At 49.1% G+C, this 21,874-nt stretch overlaps 1 protein-coding gene across 8 annotated transcripts in view; it reads left to right on the top strand.

Moving 5' to 3' along the window:
- arhgap32b (Rho GTPase activating protein 32b) overlaps positions 1 to 21,874 on the top strand; it is a 645,931-nt gene that overhangs the window by 102,402 nt on the left and 521,655 nt on the right. Inside the window, exon 1 of one of the 8 annotated variants that reach the window (XM_068053767.1) lies at positions 10,633 to 10,689. The exons of 6 other annotated variants lie outside the window; for them this stretch is intronic. The gene's annotated coding sequence lies outside the window, so the exon portion shown is untranslated. Of the gene's footprint in view, positions 1 to 10,632; positions 10,697 to 21,874 lie in introns of those variants that run through there. One more of the 8 variants, XM_068053774.1, reaches the window with a different exon arrangement.

Genomic DNA, 21,874 nt, shown 5'->3' on the forward strand with positions numbered 1-21,874 from the left:
GTCAGTTTGAAGGTGACCTGCCTTGTTACATTGGAAACATACAGGTTTCCGGGCGTCACTTCTGTTCTCAGCACCTTCCTTTTTGGCCTGAGGAGGGTCCCCTGTGTTTCCAGCTCTCCCTTCTCACTCATGGCTGTTCGCCCTCCTATCACTATCCCACCTTCTATCCCTTTCAGGTTTTTGGAGGTGACTAGGGAAGGGTTTCCCCTGGGGCAAGGGCTTGTGACTAAGTGTATAATTATCAGCCTGGCCCTTGGAACCTTTTGTTCCTCCACTGGTTTCTTATGGAAAGGGGAAGCACGTTTTTGAACTTCTCGAGAAGGATCACATCTCTGAGGTTTTCATAGGTGGACTCCATCTTAAGTGCCCTTATCAATCGGTCGAAAGTGAGTTGCTTAACCCTTTCGATCTCAATGTAAGTTTGTTCTGGTTGCTTTTGGAGAGTTTGGTACTCTTAGCTGGTATGCACTCAGGATAGCATGTTTAGTCATCTCATAATCTGATGAACTCTCGCCAGGCAACAGTGAATAAACCTCATGGGCTTTTCCTGTTAGTTTGCTTTGCAATAACAGTGATCAGCTGTCTATTGGCCACTTGAACTGTTTTGCAAGCTTTTCAAAGGAGATGAAAAATGCTTCCACATCCCCTTCATTGAATTTTATTATTAACTGGGAGAACCTGGTCCTGAGCTAGGGGTAATGCCCTCACTAGTGGTGCCTTCACTGGGTTCATTGGGTCTTCCCTATTCAGTTCAAGCTACCCTTAACTTCCACTGGAAAGCTTGTTCTTTTTCCCTTTCCTCCTTTTCTTTTTCCTTTCCTGGAATTTTCTCCTCTTTCTGTCTCTGGAATGCTTTCTTTCTCCCTTTCCTGGAAAGTTCTTTCTTTCTCCCTTTCCTGAAATACTCTCTGTTCTTTCTCCTTCTTGAATTCTAATCTAGCCTCCTCTGTTGTAGCTGTACCTTAGCTAATGTTACCTTTTCTGTTTCAGATTCCATGCCTGTTTCCAGTTTTTCATTGTCAATTTTCAAATGGTTGGCCACAAGTTTTAGTATTTAGTATTTCAGGCTTCCTAGCTTTTGGGTGGATAATAATCTCTAATTGCCCAACTACATTCCTCAACACTTCAACAGATAGGGTTTTTAACCTGGCCCAAGTTACTTCACTCTTTTCTAGGAAGGTACTATCCTCAAATGTGGATATTTTAGTACTCTAGCACTGGAAATCACAAGAAAACCTGTAATGAAATTTTAAAATTATTACTAGGGATCAATTTGGGTTCCCGCTTACAATTTCCCATTTGTCTTTCTGTTTGATTCCAGACATGAATGCCCAAATATCTGTTACGGTCAAGTGAGGAGGGGTTGAAGGGCTTCCCTCTTTTCCCTCTCCTTGTTAGATCACAACAGGTTTAATTCTTGGCTGCGTTTGCTGACGTCACTACCACTAGGTGTCACTGTAGTTGCACATGCGCACATGCAGCATGTGCCACTAAAACGTCACAGTCCGTGACTTCAGGCAGCTGCCAGGACTAAAGATGGTGCTGCTCAAATAATCACATGAAGGCAACCTAACCTAAACACATGGCAGCGCACAATGGCGGGAGGGAGAGAGCGAGCGGGCCGGGGTCAGGGGCGGGGGGTGGAGCGGAGCGGCCGGGGATGTGGCAGGGGGGAGGTGGGGGAGCGGAGTGGGCCGGGGATTGGGGGGGGGTAGGTGGGGGAGCGGAGCGGGCCGGGGATGGGGGGAAACAGAGCGGCCGTAGAGAGCAGCGAGGGGGGGTGGGGGGGGCAGACGGAGCTTGGTGCATGGGTAAATACCTGTTGGCGTTGCATTTCTGTACGTGTAAAGTGCATGCGCAGAGGCCGACCAGGCGCGATTCCTGAAGATGCACACATCATGCAATGATGTCATCAGTGCATGCGCAGAGAGCTGGAGCACGTCTGCGCATATGCGCACCTTGGCGTAACCTGATGACATCAGTGGCTGGCTGCGTTGTCAGGAATCACTTTGTTAATTCTTTTTTCAAGTTGATGAACTGGCCAATTCAGTAGGTGTCTGATTACTTACTTGCTATGTTCAGAACAAGAACCAATCGGACAGGTTTTCTTGAGTTAACAAAGGAAGAGGTTAACTTTATTGTACCTAAACGGAATTAATAAAGTAATAAACAACGTGCCAACTTTCATTCTTGCAAACACACAAGAGGTTTCCACACACACAAATAGGTTACAGAGTGAGGAAAGGTTGATCGGTTGAGTTAGACTCCATAGGAAAAAGATATACAGTCTGTAGAGTTTGGTGATTCAGCTGGCTTCGAGCCGAATTCAATGGTCCTGAGGCTTTCAGTTTGAAGAGGTGGATGACTGGTTCAGTGAATCTCTTGGAGATTGCAATGTGGATGATTTCCTCCAACAGGGTTTCTGATTGTAGCGGAGTATACAAAGATGGTCAGTCAACAAGCAGGACGAGAGAGAGAGAGAGATGGACCCCGCCCTGTTTGGGTCTACTCCTGTCAGAGCCCAGTTGCTTCTCCTCTGCTGCAGAGAAAATACCAGCTTAAAACCACAGATGTGGAGGGACTTGTCACATGACAGTCACTCAGTGATTCAAAACATTGCAGTTAGCAGTATTTCTCTGCTGAAATGAACAAGCAGTTCCTTTAAACTTCCTGGGTCTTGGTTCTTGCTGGAAATAGCAGACATTTTGTCTCCCTCCTCACAGCATTGCAGTATAGGATACAGTGTTGCAAATTAGGTAGCCAACTTAAGCTGCCGGCAAAATCATCCTTTTAAAAATGTCTCTTTTTTGAAAAAATAAATAAATTTGGATCTCCAGTCAGTGGATTAACGAAAATTATCATTCAACAAAGCACATTGGCATAACAACCAGAATATAAAATTTGCAGCTTAGAAATGTCTTGTGTCTGACAGATAAACTATGCATGGTATGTTCCTACTGTTCTGTACTGATTACTAGAGATGCGAGAGTAGAGTGGTTGAATTGAGCTTTCCAATCTTCCCATTTGATTTCCAACCTGTCTATGGGCCCCAGGTGAACTTGTGATTGGGGTTCTTTGCTAATGCTTCATGGTGGAACTGGTGTGTGCATTGTGGTATTTTGCTGGTAAGTGTAGTTTCTGCATGAACATGGTAACCGTGATGAGCTAGAATTGGATGGGTGACATGCACGAGATGATAAAGGAGTGGGATTCATTTTTGTAACCTATTATGGCTTTACCCCCTTTCCATTCCCAAATGTGCTTGCTGATTTAAGTTTCCATGATCTTTGGTAATTCACTGAGTAACTGTTCAAGTATGAGCTGACAATGAGTATCAGCAGGAGGTTCAGCTGGGAGATGTATCATAGCCAAGCCTTCACCTGTCCTCACCCAGCACTTGTGCAGTCATTTGCTTTTCAGCATGGATTACTGGTTGGCAATTTATGTGGGAATCTCTTTTGATATTTTTTCTGAGCTTGAGGGCACTAAGGTTAGTCGTACTGTGTGCAGTTTTGGTCCCTTACCTAAGGAAAGATATAATTGTCTTACAGTGAGTGCAACAGAGGTTCCCTAGATTGATTTCTGGGCTGTCCTATTTGGAGAGATTGAGTAGACCTTGCCTATAACAACGAGAGGTGATCTGATTGAAATGTATAAAATTCTTAGAGAGCTTGACAAGGTAGATGCTGAGAGGCTGTTTTCCGTGGCTGGAGAGTCTAAAACTGCGGCCTTATTCTTAGGATAAGGGCTTGGCCATTTAGGACTGAGATCAAGAGAAATTTCTTCATTCAGATTTGTGAGCCACAAGGGTCTGCAAGTCCCACTTCAGGGCTTGAGCACAAAAATTAAGGCTGACACTCCAGCGCTTTACTGAGGGAGTTTCTTTTATTCGTTTGTGGGATGTGGGCGTCGCAGGCTCGGCCAGCATTTATTGCCCTCCCTAATTGCCCTTGAGAAGATGGTGGTGAGCTGCTTTTTGAACTGCTGCAGTCCTTGGGGTATAGGTACACCAACAGTGCTGTTAGGAAGGGAGTTTCAGGATTTTGACCCAGTGACAGTGAAGGAACGGCTTCCTGCACTGAAGGAGGTCCTGTCTTTAAATGAGATGTTAAACCGAGGTCCTATCTGCCTGATTGGGTGGATGTAAAAGATCCCAAGGTGTTATTTCGAAGGACAGGGGAGCTATCCCCGGTGTCTTGGCCAATGTCTATCCCTCAATCAACATCACAAAAACAGATTATTTGGTCATTATCACATTGCTGTTTGTGGGAGCTTGCTGTGCACAAATTGCTGCATTTCTTACTTACCACAGTGACTACACTTCAAAAGTACTTCATTGGCTATAAAACACTTTGAGATGTCCAGTGGTTGTGAAAAGTGCTGTATAAATGCAAGTCTGTCTTTCTTTCTTTCTTGAATCTTTAGAATTCTCTACCCCAGAGGGCTGTGGATGCTCAGTTGATGACTATATTCAAGACTGAGATTATTTAGTTTAATTTAGTTTAGGGATACAGCACTGAAACAGGCCCTTCGGCCCACCGAGTCTGTGCCGACCATCAACCACCCATTTATACTAATCCTACACTAATCCCATATTCCTACCACATCCCCACCTGTCCCTATATTTCCCTACCACCTACCTATACTAGGGGCAATTTATAATGGCCAATTAACCTATCAACCTGAAAGTCTTTGGCGTGTGGGAGGAAACCGGAGCACCCGGAGGAAACCCACGCAGACACAGGGAGAACTTGCAAACTCCACACAGGCAGTACCCAGAATTGAACCCGGGTCGCTGGAGCTGTGAGGCTGTGGTACTAACCACTGCGCCACTGTGCCGCCCCGGCTTTGGGGATGGTGTGGGAAGGTGAAGTTGATGTTGAAGTTTAGCCATGATCTTATTGAATAGCGGCGCAGGCTTGAGGTGCCATCTGGCCTACTCCAGCTGCTATTTCTTATGTTCTTAGGTACTGTAGTTGCTGACCTGGCTACTAGCAACTAACTCAGCACAGACTAGCACTCAAACCTGGGAGTTCTGGTGTTAGGGGTAGTACTACATCACTCGGAATTCAGAGCATCTTGGAATTCCATAATATTTTATATTATTGAGATTTGATGAGCTGTCTGTCCCTTGGGAGAAAATTGTCGAATTATTTCTGTTAATGTACCTTGCGTTTATTCCTGGTGTTTTGGACAATGTAGAAAAGGCAGCCTGATTGCTGTCATTCCCATCCTGGGGCAAATAAGTAAGGGAACACTGATTAGCTGTTCCTTTTGAGGTTACTGCTAGATCCAGGATGCAGTGTATGTGACTGATGTGGCTTGACTTAGTGCTCAGTTTGTATGCTGCAGGTTCTACATTGAACTGGTTTATATGTAGAAGTTACAACATGAAACAGACCATTCAGTCCAATCAGTCTATGTCTGCGTTGACACTCCACATGAGCAAATAGTTCTAACCACACTTACCCACCTCATTTCTATACCCCGTTATCCCCTTTCCACATCCAGCTAGTAGGGATAAGGCTGCCTTGTTATTAAATGGGGGTGGCAGGAAATAAAGGATGAGTAGCTGAAATAGTCTGATTTACTGTACATTCACTGTCAGAGGCAATGACCCAGCTTTCTGTGTTAGGAGAATTGATGCTAACCTCCTCTCATTTGGAGATGGCATCGGAACTTGCAGCTGTTGCTCTCCACACTTTGCTGCTAATATTCTTCAATTTATAACCTGAACAGATCAAATTTTCAGGAATGCAGCATCAATCATAACTCATCCAGTAACATGAAACCATTTCAGAATACATCCTTCTGCCACGACTGGCATCAATTCAAAAACATTTAGATTAAATTAAATATCTAAAATTGCAAGTTATTCTCTTTAAACTTCAGGGAAACTGAATTAGAGACCTGTACTGGCTATTTGAACCATACATTCAGTACTGTATTCATGGGATAACTCCATTACTCTAAATCTGAGTTGTTTGTGTGAATTTGGGGCTGAGTGTTTAGTGATCGTAATCGCCCTGCCTGGACTTGTGCAGAGTGATTTGAACATTTCAATACAGTGTCATTACCACCTTGTTTCCAGGTCATCCTGTGATGTATTCTTGTGTGTTTGAGGGTGTTTATCTGGAGTTCTGAGTCACGGCCACATTATCAGACTGTATTATAAGTAGTTTGTGTGGTGCTTTATTTGTTCCATTTAGTCAACCAATGTAACACAGTCAGGCGTAGATTAAAAAATGCATTGGGTAAATTAAGAGCCAGGTACTATAGTATAGTAGGCCATTTTTAATAAGTTCTTTCTCACATCCCCTGTATCTCTTGCCCAACATCTTAAATCTGTGTCCCCGAGATTTTTTTAAAAGTTCATTCATGGGATGTGGGCGTCGCTGGCCAGGTCAGCATTTGTTGCCCATCCTAATTGCCCTTGAGAAGGTGGTGGTGAGCTGCCTTCTTGAACCGCTGCAGTCCATTTGGGGTAGGTATACCCACAGTGCTGTTAGGAAGGGAGTTCCAGGATTTTGACCCAGTGACAGTGAAGGAATGGCGATTATAGTTCCAAGTCAGGATGATGTGTGACTTGGAAGGGAACTTGCAGGTGGTGGTGTTCCCATGCATTTGCTGCCCTTGTCCTTCTAGTTGGTAGAGGTCGCGGGTTTGGAAGGTGCTGTCGAAGGAGCGTTGGTGCATTGCTACAGTGCATCTTGTAGATGGTACACACTGCTGGCACTGTGCGTCGGTGGTGGAGGGAGTGAATGTTTGTAGATGGGGTGCCAATCAAGCGGGCTGCTTTGTCCTGGATGGTGTCGAGCTACTTTGAATGTTTTGGAACTTCACCCATCCAGGCAAGTGGAGAGTATTCCATCACACTCCTGACTTGTGCCTTGTAGATGGTGGACAGGCTTCGGCGGTCAGCTAGTGGGAGCAGCTTTTCTAAAACATTTTCTAATCCTGTACACCTCTAGCAAATCTCCCCTCAATCTGCTTTTCTCCCAGGAGAACAACCCCAGCTTCTCCAACCTAACCCTGGAACTGTTCTGGTAAATCTCCTTTGCGTCCTCTCAAGGACCCTCGCATCCTTGCTGAAGTGTGATGACCAGAACTAGATGCAGTACTCCAGTTGGAGCCTAACCAGAGCTTTATAGATGTTCAGCATAACTTCCCTGCTTTTGTACTCAGTGTCTCTATTTATGAAGACCAAGATCCCTTACTGCGTACTTTACTAACTACTCTCTCAATATGTCCTGCCACCTTCAAAGATCAGTGCACATGCACCCTCTGGTCCCTCTGTTCCTGCACACTCTTTAGAACTGTGCCATTAGGTATATATTGCGTCTCCCTAATCCTTCTGCCAAAATGCATCATCTCACTATTGTTACGAACAGATAGTTAATTGTGAAAACAAATTTCTCTATATTTTCAACAGCTTGTCTGTAAGCTGATTGTGATTTAAATTTTTCCTTTTTTTAAATTAAAAACATTGATGGCATATTTCTCTGCTCCCTCAGTTTGTGAACCCTGACTTTTAAAGGACTGCAACAACACTGTTGTTAAAGTTAAAACATAGAAGTAGGGTTTATTAACACACATTCTTAAACGCAGGAGGGGGTTAACTTCGCAACGCCCACTCACAAACGTACAAGGAATGGTAAAGGCACCAAAAGTGCAAGGACATTTATCAAGTAAAAAATAGCTTAATTACAAACTGACGAGGGTTCCAGTTGAAACTAGAATCCGTTTTTTAACTAACATAAAGTCCAATGCTGGAATTAACCGACTGGAAATGCCAAGTGGAGTAGGAGACATTGGAAATCTGTTCTCTTAAACTTTCTTCTCATGCACTTTCTGGGATAAGCTAAGGCAGCTTAGTTTCTGATTTCATCCTTTTCAATGAGAGAGAAATTGGCAGAGAGCAGGCAGATTTCTTGCTGCTTTGCATGCTGTGGCTTCTTCTTCTTGCAAACAGGCCCCAGAGATAGTGATATGCAGCTTCAAAGCAGCTTTTTTTTGTAGTACCAGTTGTTCTCTAACTGAAACTGTTTCAAAACCAGACAGACTAAAAAGGGTGGCTTCTAGGCCATGTGACCGGACCCCTTCAAATAGTTGACCAACCTCCTGTTGAAGTGATCTCCCCCTTCCATTTTAAACAAGTTGAACACAGAAGTAAATCAACTTAAACATGTTGTGTATAATGGCAGCTGGCAATAACACCCGAGTGCACAAAAATACTATAATTTACAGACACTATATATGTCAAAAAAGCAGTGGTCCTAGCATTGGCCCTTGGAGAACACTGCTGTCTGCCATCCTCCATTCTGAAAAACAACCATTTACACTGACTTGATGTTTTCTGTTCTTAAGCCAATGTTTTTTATCCAAGCTGACACTGGCCATCTTATTCCATGAGCCTCAATTTTGTTAACCAGCCTTTTATGTAGTACTTTGCCAAACTGGTAGCTAAAAGTGAGGCCGCTGGAAATGCTGCTTCATGGCATTGATCAGTGCTTTTTGCTTCTTATAGGTTCTTTCAGTTCGATACTGTGTGCCATTAAGAGCCGTATGCGGTGGTACAGGGTTGCCCCTTATGCCTTATGTTGCTTGGAGTATCATGTGGCTCAGATTCAGATATCCTTGAGTCAGATGAAAGCAGTATCACCTAGTTTTACTTTAAATATAGAAGAGGTTGTAGACCTTTTCATGCTGCAATAAAGGACCGCATGCGTAGAGGCCTTTGTTTCACTCCATAAAGTCTATAATTGTAGCTCACAGAGGAATGTCCAATTTGAGGCTTGGGACATTCCTAACAGCTTCTTTTAGAACCTGGGGCTGAATCCCTGGTCAAAGCTGAGCTTTTTCCAGTATTATTTAAAATTCTGGCGGGGTCCATTGCTTGATTATTGGGTTGGTTGTTGTGTTAAGTCCTCACAGTGACACAGGGAGTATTGTACTGACTTTCAGGTGTGATGTTAAGTCGAGGCTCTCTCAAATGGGTATAAAGGATCCCGTGGCACTATTCAGAAAAGAGCATGGACTTCTCCCAGTATATCAGGCAACATTTATCTCTCAATCAACACCACCAAAACAGATTACCTGGTCATGATCACATTGTTTTTTGTTGCTGTTCGCAAACTGGCAGCCATGTTTTCTTCATTACAGCAGTCACTGCACTTCAAAAGTACTTAATTGGCTGGAAAGTGCTTTGGAATGCTCTTAGGTTGTGAAAGGCACTATCTAAATGCAACTCATTCTTATATTTATGCAAAACTTCATGTCTTCTTAGGAATTTTAATGCATTACAGCAGCACACCAAGTCAAAGAGGTGTGAAATAATCGGTGTCTTGAGCAGATTGCCTGCTTGTCCTATCTTTTAAGGAGTGATGCGTCATGTTGGAAAGGCAAATAGAGAGCTTCAGTTGGCCAGTTGAACAGTGTTTCGCTTGAAAATTGAGTTTTGGTCCTGTAGCTGATTTTAGCTCGGTTTGATTTTCAGCATTTCGTAGATTATAAAAAGGAATACCTTTAGGCTGTATGGAGAGTGAAATGATGCTTGATGCTGATTGTGCGAAATAGTTGCATGTTACTGATCCAGAGTCTTGCAAATACTTCAAAAGTTTTATCAGTTACAGAAAAAGAAAGTAGTCTCCAGAGACAATTTTTTCTTGCTATTTCTCCCCATTGCTGGGATACAGTTCGAAGATATTAGTAGCCCTCTAATATCTTAGCCAAGTGCTCATTCTTCAACAATGAGCGATAGCAGGCACTTCCATAGTCAGGTAACGTTATAGCTGAGATTGATCCTGTCCCACCCTTGTCTCCCCACACTACACATACAGCAAAGATCTGTGGATAGGAGTCAGGAGCAGGAACCCGGCTGATTATCCCTTTCCAGCTCGGGGTGTTTTAGCCACTTCGTAGCACCTCAACTGTGGTAGTGGTTGTAGCTGGCTAATTGAACCTGGGACCTTTCTGTCCAGCTCAGTTACTCATTGCTTTTAGCATTGTGGAACTAATTTCTCTAAATCTTTAGGAAAGAAGATTGCATTTATTTCTGTTGAAAAGTGTTCAACATTTTTCCTGAATAGGAATATATTTTTCCAAAGTAGGATTTGTTGGGATGCAGCAGTTACATTTTATTTTTATCTCGTTCTGAGTCTGGGTGGATGAACAAGAGCTGCTTTGGGTGAGTTACAGACCCAGCTCTCCATGTCTCCCAAGGGTCGCTATCCAGCCCCACTAACTTGATGCCTGTGTTGTGACTGTGACAGGAAGCTTGTATTGGAATTGCAGGCATCGATGTGTATTCTGTCTCTGTGTGGCACAGTAGATTGGTGCTGCATTGTAATGTTGCATAGATTCACTGTGTAGGTAACATTTAGAGGCAATTCTGGCTTTAAAATGGATTGAGATTAGTTAAGGAATAAACAGGTTTGTTTTTAGAGTTCTTTAATACAATGTAGCATGCCTTCAATGGTGTTGGCCCGGACTGGGTGCTGCAGCATTACTCTTTAAGCAGTGAGGTAAGTGCTGCTTGTGGATTAAATTTGCATATGTGTGTAACTAGGGAACGGAGTGCTGAAAGCTGCTTCCGGTTGGTCGCTGATGATGTAACTATGCTCAGTGTGTGCAGGAGATGTGATACGGTGAGGAGTTCTTTGGTATTGGATGCACTGTAACTGGATTCAGGTACTGGGTGTGTAAGCTTGTGTTGTAAGTGCTTGTACATAAAGGCAAGGTGCACAACATGTTACTGTTTGTAATTGGATTGATGCAGCTTTGAATCCATTGCTATGTAAGCAGGCAGCCAGTCAAGTTGGCTCCTGGGAGAGACCGAGTGGAAGAAATGCTGTGTAGTGTGCCTTCAGTGATGCAGCATTATTGACTCTGACTCTCACCGCTCAGGTAGTTATGTGTCCTTTTACCTCATACTGATATGCTGACCAATATTTTTTGTGGCTATAACAAGTGATAACAGAGAATGCAATTCATGAGTGTGAGCTTAACTGGCTAGTTTGTCTTAAAGCCTGCATGTTTGATGAACTGTGAAAGCAGTTTGAACAGGAGTGGAAGGAAAGCTCGGTGCCCCAGAACCAACATCTGATCTGCCTTAGAACTATGCTGCTAACCAGACAGGCTGCTTTCTTTGTAAATTACTTGTCAGCATGTGTACAGCTGCTCAGAACCTGAACATGTGCACAAGGTGCCAAAGATCTTGGTAACACAGCAGGGATATATCAGTAGCCCCCCCCCCCCCCCCCCCCCCCACTCTCCTGGGCTCTGCTCTAAATCTAGGTCTATGTTGTTGCAAACTGCAGTAACCAGATTAATTGGTGTGCTTTTTTTAACCTTTTGTTAAAGTAAAAACTACAAACCACTCCCATAAATGGGTTAAGTAGTAAATATTACAGCGTTGATATTCTTTGCACTTATCAATATCTACAGTAGCATTGTGTGGGGGTGGGGGGGGATGATAAAACCCATTGAAAATTTGATCTGGAGCTCTCCTGTTCCTGAGGACACTGGTGGCAGTTGGTGTCACATTTGGATATGAATATTCTTCATTACTTAAGGATTTTTTTTTTTTTAAAAAGGTCAAAATTTAAGTCAGCTAGAACATTCCAGCAATGGCAATTGAAGTGTAAGTTTAAAAAGCTCCTTGGTGAATTGTCACAGTGGAAAAGTTGTAGTTCAGGCAACCCTACCACCAACATGTTGCAATGAGGCAGAAATGTTGATGCAGTGTGCTTTAGCTATCTGCTTGTTGCCGTAGTGACTAATGTGATGAGTTGGAGTAGTTCTGCTTAAAAAGCCAGGATGTGTTATAGTTACAAGGGTGGAATGTGGCCTTCTGCCAAGAAGGAGCAGGCCTTCCCCTGGACATCACTCCTGCAGGGCAAAAGGTGACGACACTGCAATTTTTGCAGTGCACAGATCAGTGATTATTAAAACAACAACACTGAAACTACATGCTATTTTAGATTTGCATTTGAGCAATGAATTGAAGTGTGGATTATTATATTCATCCACTGTTGCATTGTGCTGGTCAGACATCCCAGCCTCTTAATTTTAAACAGTTTAAAGATTGCTAATACAGGCTTCCCCCTGCCACTACCCCCCAACCCCAAATTTTCTGGTTCCCCCATTTCCCGATGCAGGTGACTGATGCTGGAGTACACTTTAAACCTTTTGCGCAAATATTTGTTTGCTGCAATCTCTTTCACTTATTATTGTGGGTGAGTGGCTTGTTAGTAACATCAACTTGCATTTACATAGTACCTTTTAAATCTCCCAAGGTGCTTCACGGGAGCACAATCAGACAAATAAATTGGCACTGAATCAAAGAAAGGAGGTCTCAGGATAGCTGGCCAAAAACTGATAGTAGCCCAACAGTCAATCACCCCAGACAAAACAAAATACTGTGGATGCTGAAAAGCTGAAAAATAAACTGCAAATGCTGGAAATACTCAGCAGGTCTGGCAGCATCTGTGGAGAGAAAAATAGAGTTAATATTTCAGGAGTTCTGATGAAAGGTCATTGATCTTAAAAGTTGGGCTCAATTTTTGAGGAGGCGGGACCTTTGGCGGGGTCAAGGCCGCAATTTCATGTCCCTCAGTGGTATGCTTGCTTTTTAACGTGGTTCCGCCTCCCATTGTCTTTGAGAGACGTAGGGGCCTATATACCAACAGTCCGCCAGCCCGAATGTCGCGGTTCATCAATGCGTCTTGCAAATGAGCCACTCGAGGACATTAAAGGGCAGAGAGCGATTTTGGTTTGGAGTCATAAGGAACACGAAGCTTTGCCACTATATCCCTGTACAGGAAGCGGCATCACAGCAGGGAACCAGTCATGGAGGTGAGTCTGTTTAATATCGATGCATAAAAGGAAGAAGGCTCAGAGAGCTGCTCATATGGTGGCACACAGTGGCCATTGAGTGTGCAGAGGTCAGATAGAGTTAGCTCGATAGGCACTGGACTAATTGTGCGGGAGTGACCCTACAGGGTTTGGTGGGGGGAGGGGGGGGGCGGGCGGGCGGTGGGTCCAGGGAGCTGTGATGGTCCTTCTGGAGGCAAGGATGGCTACATTTGGAGCTGGGCTACTTGGAGTTGGGGACAAGTAGCTACTCCCACAGCAAATACAGCCTGAGGCACGCAGAGGAGATGCATGAAGGGCGGGGAGGGAACAAAGCCAGTACCCTCTGCATAGGGTATACCAACAATGAATGAGAATCCTGAATCTGGCAGAGTATATGTGTTGCCAAATGATGCGCCTATTAAGGCAGATGGTAGCAGAATTGTGAGCCATGGCAGAGGGCCACCTCACTCCTTGCTGGTCGCGTCGGCACTCCTTGCCAGTAGTCAATAAAGTGATAGTGGTGCCGAACTTTGCCTGTGTGTTATTTTAAGGGGTGGCAACACCTCACTGGCATCTCACAATCGGCTGACAATCACAGAATATGGGAGGTCACAGATGCCCCATTTGAAAGGGCATTGAGTACACCACTGATGGGGCTGCCAGGCACAGAGGGCAGTGGGATTTGGCTCCATCGCTGGACTCCCTGAGATGCAGGAGGTTGTCGACTGCACCCATGTGACCATCATGGAAGGGATTCCACTTTCTCAAAGTTCACTGCTATGCGACCACCAGAAGGGTTTCCTGCCGGTCTGTGCATGCTATCTTGGCGGCCTCCATGACTCCTTCATCCTTAGGCAATCGCAGGTTCCACAGCTGTTTCTGCCACCAGAGAGAATACGTGGATGGCTGCTAGGGGACAGGGTTATTGTCATGCAGGGTCCCACCTTCCAAGAATGAGGCACATTAATTTTGCCACATGAACATTGATTTTTTAAACTGGAGTAAAGAAAGAACTTGCTTTTTAGAAGAAAGAAACACCAGACCCTTGACTGGAAAGACATTTGCATATTTACAGACAGTGCTTAAAAGGGACAAAAGACCATTCCCTGATACATTCAATTCACAATGAACTTTTGATTACCAGATGTTGAAAGTGGAGGAGCTAGCATTCCAGGTTGACTGCTAAGATGGCCGAATACACAATCAGACGTGGTCAGACCAGTTTAGTCACATGACTGACTTGCAGTTTTTTTTGGAACTTGCCACAGAGAATTTGAACTGAGAAAGCTGTTTGCACCTGGGCTGAGAAGACCTCTCCTGTCTGCTCTCATCTCCCTGATTAGCTCCGGAATCCATTGAAGACAGCTGAACCCCAAGAGAGAAAAGTCTCCAACAATGAACAAGGATTAACAAGAATACTGGGCCCCAACGAAAAGCAAAATCTACCTACAAGCAAGGACAGCGAGCTCGAAGCACAGTAACAAAAACCTCTCTTCAAAGATTGCCTCAAACCTCTCCACTATCTTTCTTCGCTTTTCTGTCTCTATTTGCATGTGCGCATCGCGTATATATGCTAGCGTGGGGCGGGGCATGTATCCATAGGTGTTAACCGAATTAAAGTTTAACTTTGTTTTAATTAATTTCACTTTTCTTCTTTAAACCTAAGAAAGCCTGTTTGTGCTCATTTCTTTGCCTTATAATTGGAAAACAGTGAACAAGGATTCACCAAGGGGGAGCTCAAAATATGGTATGTTTAAAAAAAAAAATCCTGTTACAGTAAGACCAGGTGAAGGCTGAAAGCGACCCCTTGTCACCTTTCTCACCTGGTTGTAGCAGCTATCCATTGAAGAGATGGTGCTGACACCTATACTCAACCCTTCAGTGGAGGCACAGAGGGGCTACAATCTCTGCCACCACAGCACAAAGCCCACCATAGACAAGGCCATTGGACTTATTAAGATGCAGTTCCGGTGGCTTGACCGGTCGGTGGAAGGGCGGGCCGCCCTCCTGTACACTCCCTCAAGTGTTTCTCGGATTGTAGTGGTCTGCCGCACTCTGCACAACATAGCTCTCCAGAGTGTTGTGGACCTTGATGAGGGAGAACCAAAGGAATGGCACACTTTCCCGGAGGATGAGGACGTGGAGGAAGTAGTGGAGCAGGATGAACCAACCTTGAAAAGCCCTCCACAGGTATTGTTGAGGCCTCAAAGCATTCATATGAATGGAAGGGCTCGGGCTGCACCAATTCTGGTACGTGTCTCCTGAGGGCTCACGATACCAGTAAGCAAGCGGTAGAGAAACTCACCTTTCTCAGAGGGAGGGAGTGATTCCAAGATGCATACGAAGCATAGAGTTTCCACTGTCGTCCACATTGTCTGGAAGGCAAGTCTCCAACTGCCACACAATTTCAACTAGACCGCATTTGTTGACAACGCGAACGGTAGGTGGCGCTGTTTTGGCACATGCGCAAATACAGCATGTGCCACGAAAACGTCACAGATTGCGACTGTAGCAGCTGCCGGGACTAAAGATGGCGCTGCTCAAAGAATCTCACAGAGGAAACCTAACGAACCAATGGCCGGAGTGAGGGAGCAGCGCGGGGGCCGGGGAGAGCAGCGTTGAGGGTGTCGGGGGGCGGGAAAAAGAGAAGGGGGGGGAGAAAGAGAAGGATGGAGGGGGGGGGAAGAGAGGGAGGGGGGAAAAGAGAGGGAGGGAGGAAGTGGGGGTGATGGAGATGGGGGGAAGGGCGGGAGTGGGGGGTTGGGGGAGGGGGGGGGGAGCAGCGCAGCGGAAGAGGAGTGCCTTTTTCTGTGCATTCGCCAGAAACATAACAGCAAAAGACTTACCGGCCAGTCCCTGGACCTGGTAACACCAAGGTCATCGCACACTCGCTCCCCGCAGCTCTCTACGGCCTTTCGCATCCGGCCCTCTCTATTCAGCCGTTGCCTCCAGCTGCGGATGCCCAATCCAGTTGCTTCTCCCCTACTTCTCCACAGTACTTCAGGCATTGCAACTGTCTGGTCCCTGCATTTTGCATGCTCCCTCTCCCCCCGCCTCCCTGCTCTCCTGACCCCCTCCCCTCTCACCCCCTCCCCCCCTCTCACCCCCTCCCCCCCCTCTCTCCCCTCTCACCCCCTCTCACCCCACTCCCCTCTCACCCCCTCCGCCTCTCACCCCCTCCCCCTCTCCCCCCTCTCTCCCCCTTCCCCCCTCTTTCCCACTTCCCCCCCTCGCCACCCATCCACCCCCCTCCCCCCTCTCCCCCTTCCCCCCCTCTCCATCTTCACCTCTCCCCCTTCCCCCCCTCTCCATCTTCACCTCTCCCCCCTCTCCATCTTCATCTCCACCCCTCTCCATCTTCACCTCCCCCCCTCTCCATCTTCACCTCCCCCCCTCTCCATCTTCACCTCCCCCCTCTCCATCTTCATCTCCACCCCTCTCCATCTTCACCTCCCCCCCTCTCCATCTTCACCTCCCCCCTCTCCATCTTCACCTCCCCCCTCTCCATCTTCACCTCCCCCCTCTCCATCTTCACCTCCCCCCTCTCCATCTTCACCTCCCCCCTCTCCATCTTCACCTCCCCCCTCTCCATCTTCACCTCCCCCCTCTCCATCTTCACCTCCCCCCTCTCCATCTTCACCTCCCCCCTCTCCATCTTCACCTCCCCCCTCTCCATCTTCACCTCCCCCCTCTCCATCTTCACCTCCCCCCTCTCCATCTTCACCTCCCCCTCTCCATCTTCACCTCCCCCCTCTCCATCTTCACCTCCCCCCTCTCCATCTTCACCTCCCCCCTCTCCATCTTCACCTCCCCCCTCTCCATCTTCACCTCCCCCCTCTCCATCTTCACCTCCCCCTCTCCATCTTCACCTCCCCCCTCTCCATCTTCACCTCCCCCCTCTCCATCTTCACCTCCCCCCTCTCCATCTTCACCTCCCCCCTCTCCATCTTCACCTCCCCCCTCTCCATCTTCACCTCCCCCCTCTCCATCTTCACCTCCCCCCTCTCCATCTTCACCTCCCCCCTCTCCATCTTCACCTCCCCCCTCTCCATCTTCACCTCCCCCCTCTCCATCTTCACCTCCCCCCTCTCCATCTTCACCTCCCCCCTCTCCATCTTCACCTCCCCCCTCTCCATCTTCACCTCCCCCCTCTCCATCTTCACCTCCCCCCTCTCCATCTTCACCTCCCCCCTCTCCATCTTCACCTCCCCCCTCTCCATCTTCACCTCCCCCCCTCTCCATCTTCACCTCCCCCCCCTCTCCATCTTCACCTCCCCCCCCTCTCCATCTTCACCTCCCCCTCCTCTCCATCTTCACCTCCCCCTCCTCTCCATCTTCACCTCCCCCCCTCTCCATCTTCACCTCCCCCTCCTCTCCATCTTCACCTCCCCCCCCTCTCCATCTTCACCTCCCCCCCCTCTCCATCTTCACCTCCCCCCCTCTCCATCTTCACCTCCCCCCCTCTCCATCTTCACCTCCCCCCCTCTCCATCTTCACCTCCCCCCCTCTCCATCTTCACCTCCCCCCCTCTCCATCTTCACCTCCCCCCCTCTCCATCTTCACCTCCCCCCCTCTCCATCTTCACCTCCCCCCCTCTCCATCTTCACCTCCCCCCCTCTCCATCTTCATCTCCCCCCCCTCTCCATCTTCATCTCCCCCCCCTCTCCATCTTCACCTCCCCCCCATCTCCATCTTCATCTCCCCCCCCCCTCTCCATCTTCACCTCCCCCCCCTCTCCATCTTCACCTCCCCCCCCTCTCCATCTTCACCTCCCCCCCCTCTCCATCTTCACCTCCCCCCCCCTCTCCATCTTCACCTCCCCCCCCCTCTCCATCTTCACCTCCCCCCCCCTCTCCATCTTCACCTCCCCCCCCCTCTCCATCTTCACCTCCCCCCCCTCTCCATCTTCACCTCCCCCCCCTCTCCATCTTCACCTACCCCCCTCTCCATCTTCACCTCCCCCCCCTCCATCTTCACCTCCCCATCTCCATTTTCACCTTCTCCCTCTCCACCCCCCCTCCCTCCCTCTCTTCACCCACCCCTCCCTCCCCCTCTTCACCCACCCCTCCATCCCCCTCTTCACCCAACCCTCCACCCCCCTCCACCCACCCCTCCCTCTACCCCGCTACCTCCACCCCTCCCTCTAACCCCCTGCCTCCACCCCTCCCTCTACCCCCTATCTCCACCCCTCCCTCTACCCCCTATCTCCACCCCTCCCTTTACCCCCTATCTCCACCCCTCCCTCTACCCCCCTACCTCCACCCCTCCCACTACCCCCTACCTCCACCCCTCCCACTACCCCCCTACCTCCACCCCTCCCACTACCCCCTACCTCCACCCCTCCCTCTACCCCCCTACCTCCACCCCTCCCTCTACCCCCTACCTCCACCCCTCCCTCTACCCCTCTATCCCCACCTCTCCCTCTACCCCCACCCCTCCCTCTACCCCCCTACCTCCACCCGTCCCTCTACCCCCCCTGCCCCCCTACCTCCACCCCTCCCTCTGCCCCCCTACCTCCACCCCTCCCTCTACCCCCCCTACCTCCACCCCTCCCTCTACCCCCCTACCTCCACCCCTCCCTCTACCCCCCCTACCTCCACCCCTCCCTCTACCCCCCTACCTCCACCCCTCCCTCTACCCCCCTACCTCCACCCCTCCCTCTACCCCCCCTACCTCCACCCCTCCCTCTACCCCCCCCTACCTCCACCCCTCCCTCTACCCCCCCTACCTCCACCCCTCCCTCTACCCCCCCTACCTCCACCCCTCCCTCTACCCCCCCTACCTCCACCCCTCCCTCTACCCCCCTACCTCCACCCCTCCCTCTACCCCCCTACCTCCACCCCTCCCTCTACCCCCCTACCTCCACCCCTCCCTCTACCCCCCTACCTCCACCCCTCCCTCTACCCCCCTACCTCCACCCCTCCCTCTACCCCCCTACCTCCACCCCTCCCTCTACCCCCCTACCTCCACCCCTCCCTCTACCCCCCTACCTCCACCCCTCCCTCTACCCCCCTACCTCCACCCCTCCCTCTACCCCCCTACCTCCACCCTCCCTCTACCCCCCTACCTCCACCCCTCCCTCTACCCCCCTACCTCCACCCCTCCCTCTACCCCCCTACCTCCACCCCTCCCTCTACCCCCCTACCTCCACCCCTCCCTCTACCCCCCTACCTCCACCCCTCCCTCTACCCCCTACCTCCACCCCTCCCTCTAGCCCCCCTACCTCCACCCCTCCATCTAGCCCCCCTACCTCCACCCCTCCCTCTACGCCCCCTACCTCCACCCCTCCCTCTACCCCCACCCCTCCCTCCACCCCACACTCTACCCCCCTACCTCCGCCCCTCCCTCTACCACCCTACCTCCACCCCTCCCTCTACCCCCCTACCTCCACCCCTCCCTCTACACCCCTACCCCCACCAATCCCTCTACCCCCACCCCTCCCTCCACCCCACACTCTACCCCCCTACCTCCGCCCCTCCCTCTACCTCCACCCCTCTACCCCTCTACCTCCACCCCTCTACCTCCACCCCTCCCTCTACCCCCTACCTCCACCCTCCCTCTACCTCCACCCTCCCTCTACCTCCACCCTCCCTCTACCTCCACCCTCCCTCTACCTCCACCCTCCCTCGACCTCCACCCTCCCTCGACCTCCACCCTCCCTCGACCCCCACCCCTCCCTCTACCCCCACCCCTCCCTCTACCCCCACCCCTCCCTCTACCCCCACCCCTCCCTCTACCTCCATCCATAAATGCAATGTTCCTTTCCACATCGTGACGAGCTCCGCAGCATGATCCAGTTGCCTTCATTGCTTGAATGCTGACCTTAAGTCTCAAGGATTGTTTTCTCGACGGCATGTTTTACATGAAAAGAAATAAAGCAAATCAGAGTCAGAGCTTGCCTCCATCCATCCACTGAAATTACTGTTGTGCACACCTTTTTCAGTTCTGCAGTGAAACGAAAGTGACTGTTTAGATGGTAGGTTGCAGCACATGTACTGCCTGCACCCAGCAACTCACAACAGGGACTGGAGAACATGCAGTGCCCCAGACAATGGAAATGTTTTCAGAGTAGTTTACAACAGAGACTGGAGAACATGCGGTGCCCCAGACAATGGAAATGTTTTCAAAGCAACTTACAAAGGCAGAGCAACTTACCTTGGAACAATCTCCTGTGTCTAATAAAAATGAAGCAAGTCTCCAAAACGACTAAATAATTCAGATAAAATGCGAGAAAATGCCCGACGAAACCTCTCCTCCTTCCACTTGCAAAAAGTCGCGCCGAAGCTTTGATGCATGCGTGAATATCCGCAGATTGACGCATGCGCAGAGGCCAACCTGGCGCGTTGCCCGTGGAAGACGACGTAACGCGATGACGTCATCTGCGCATGCGCAAGGCGTCAGTGGCAAGCCGGACTGCAGCGCATGCGCAGAGATTAGGAGACCGTGTGTGCATGTGCGTACCGCGTCGTCTGCGCATGCGCAAAACGGTCCTGGCAAGCCGGACTGCAGCGCATGCGCAGAGGGCATGAGACCGTCTGTGCATGTGCGCACGCGGCGCATCCTGATGACGTCGGCGATGACGAAGCGTTGTCACGAATCACTTTGTTTCAACTAACATGCTCATTTGTGTCCCTCCCCCACTTTATCATTTGTGTGCCTTAAAGCCATCGATTGTTAGAATCACACAAGTCTGGGTCCAATCATTAATTTTTTCATTACATTGAGTCATTTTAACTGGTCACACCACAACAAAGATCACCCAACTGAGCCACAAAGTTAGACTACCGACGTGGCCCCCTCCCCCCTTGGCCGCTCCTATGGGGTGCTCCCGCTATGGCTGAGGATGAGGTGGAGGCAGGCTACTTGTATGTGTATGGATGCAGCTGAGTTGCTGTGGCGGTCGTCCTCGTCACTGTAGTGCCATTATGGGCACCGCAGTATGCTGCCTTATCTCTGTCGATGCAGGGGCAGCCACGGCCATGGGACCTTCCTGCATTGATGGTGCCTCAATCGAAGGGGCCAAGGGGATGGCAAATGATGGTGCCCTGTGAGGAGAGACCCCCTCACCTCATAGCTGCCTGCCTCAGCCCTTTTGTGGGGTGCTTGAACGTTGGAGGGAATCACCAGCTGGGGTGCACCTGGCATCCACTCTATACATCTTTGCACCAGCAGTGGGGAGATGGTGGCATAGTGTAATCCAGAGGCCAAGGCTAATGCCCTGGGGACTGGGTTCAAATTGCACCAAGGCAGCTGGTAGAATTTAAATTCAATTATAAGTACATGCAATTAATTAATAAAAATCTGCAATTGAAATCTAGTCTCAGTAATGATGCCATGAAATTAACATCGATTGTTGGAAAAACCCATCTGGTTCACTAATGTCCCTTAGGGAATGAAATCTGACTTCCTTACCTGATTTGACCTACATGTAACTCCAGACCCATAGCAACGTGGTTGACTCCTAACTGCCCTCTGAAATGCCCTAGCACGCCACTCAGTTCAGGGGCAATTAGGGATGGGTAACAACTGCTGGTCTGCCAGTGATACCCACATCCTATGAAAGAATTTTAAAAAAGTGCCACTGACCAGTCAATGCTACAGAAATTGGTATACATTCAGTTCTTATTGGTGTGCTGTTCCTGCATCCACTCAACCTGGTGCTGCATATGGCTCTCCCAAGAGGTTGGCCACTTCGTCAATGGATGACCTCCTGTGCTTATGGGCCTGAGACAATGCAGTGCATGTAACATGGATGGACTCCTCCATTTTCGTCCCATAACTTCGCAATGCCTCAGGGAACGCTGACATTTCCTGCTGCTGCTCCAGGAAGTCACACCTTGTGTGTGACACTTGAGGCTTGCATTTCCGTCCAGCTGAGCATGGCTGTGTCTGTCCTCCATCCTCCGAGGGGGACTGCCCACAACTGTCTCTGCCTCGCTCACCTCCTCTGTGATGTGTTGCTCATCCTGTGCCACTCGTTCTCAATGCGTGAGGCCCCACTGAAGTGGGTGTATCTCTG

This window comes from Heterodontus francisci, chromosome 22, assembly GCF_036365525.1.
Source record: "Heterodontus francisci isolate sHetFra1 chromosome 22, sHetFra1.hap1, whole genome shotgun sequence".
Classification (NCBI taxonomy): domain Eukaryota; kingdom Metazoa; phylum Chordata; class Chondrichthyes; order Heterodontiformes; family Heterodontidae; genus Heterodontus; species Heterodontus francisci.